Source organism: Camponotus floridanus, unplaced genomic scaffold (assembly GCF_003227725.1).
Source record: "Camponotus floridanus strain SB8 unplaced genomic scaffold, Cflo_v7.5 scaffold166, whole genome shotgun sequence".
Lineage (NCBI taxonomy): Eukaryota > Metazoa > Arthropoda > Insecta > Hymenoptera > Formicidae > Camponotus > Camponotus floridanus.
In genome coordinates this window covers 358,253-359,717 of record NW_020229288.1, presented here as the reverse complement: position 1 = coordinate 359,717, position 1,465 = coordinate 358,253, and positions in this window count along the sequence as shown.

Below are 1,465 nucleotides of genomic sequence, written 5' to 3'. Positions count from 1 at the left end.
ACCATTACAGTGGTCCCCTCACCCTCATCGACCCTGCCCGTGTCCCTGCATCCGCCTTTTTATACAGGAGGAATGCAGACTCCTGTTGAGATATGTCAGCCTCGGGGTCAGCGACCCGTCACTTGACATGCCTCGCCACTCGACGGCATCCGTGACTCGAAATAAGCGTGCATCCGATTTTTCCGGAGGGTGATGCACTAACCCTCGCTGCATCTCCTACCCGACGCGAGCTAACCTGAAAAGAAAAACCTGAAAGAAAAATAAGAATTAGCTTAAAACTAACTTAAAAACTACCTTATAACTAACTTAAAATTAACTTAAACTAACTTAGAACTAACGAAAACAAAAAACGCTGAATTGATCTCATCGCAGATCAACCAGCACCGGACGCCTTCGAGTTTTTCAAAGATGGGGAAGGCGCACCCCACTCTGTGGATGAAAGGCTCGGGAGCATCTGTCCGCCTCAGCTTCCTCGGGTTCCACCGACCCTATCCGAATGGAAACCCTATGACCCGCTTGAGCCCAGGAACCGAAGTTCCCCGGTCCCACCGACCCTATCCGAATGGAAACCTCCGGACCCAAGCGAGCCAGAAACCTTAGCGGAGGTTTCGATGCTCCCCTCACCCTCATCGACCCTTCCCGTGTCCCTGCATCCGCGTTTTTAGACAGGAGGAATGCAGACTCCTGTTGGCCCACGTGACTCGAAGTAAATGTGCATCCGGATTTCCGGAGGGTGATGCACAACCCTCACCTCACCTCCCGCTTTCGCCGCGAAGGTGGGCATCCTACCCGCAACAAAAAGAACTACCGCGAGAGCGAAAACAAAAAACGCTTAATTGATCTCATCGCAGATCAACCAGCACCGGACGCCTTCGAGTTTTTCAAAGCTGGGGAAGGCGCACCCCACTCTGTGGATGAAAGGCTCGGGAGCATCTGTCCGCCTCAGTTCCCTCGGGTTCCACCGACCCTATCCGAATGGAAACCCTATGACCCGCTTGAGCCCAGGAACCGAAGTTCCCCGGTCCCACCGACCCTATCCGAATGGGAACCTCCGGACCCAAGCGAGCCAGAAACCTTAGCGGAGGTTTCGATGCTCCCCTCACCCTCATCGACCCTTCCCGTGTCCCTGCATCCGCGTTATTAGACAGGAGGAATGCAGACTCCTGTTAGCCCCCGTGACTCGAAGTAAATGTGCATCCGGATTTCCGGAGGATGATGCACAACCCTCGCCTCACCTCCCGCTTTCGCCGCGAAGGTGGGCATCCTACCCGAAGTTTCTAAACCCGTCTCCCGGTAGAGGCGGCTTGTGCAGCAGTGTCCCAATCGAGATACCAATGTCTCGGTCGAGACACCACCGCACCCGGCTGCCTGCGTTTATTTATACAGGGGTGGGCAGGCCCCCTGTCGCCGACGTGCAACGCCGACTCCTAACCCGTGTCCCCGCCTCCGCGTTTTTTATTTAAAG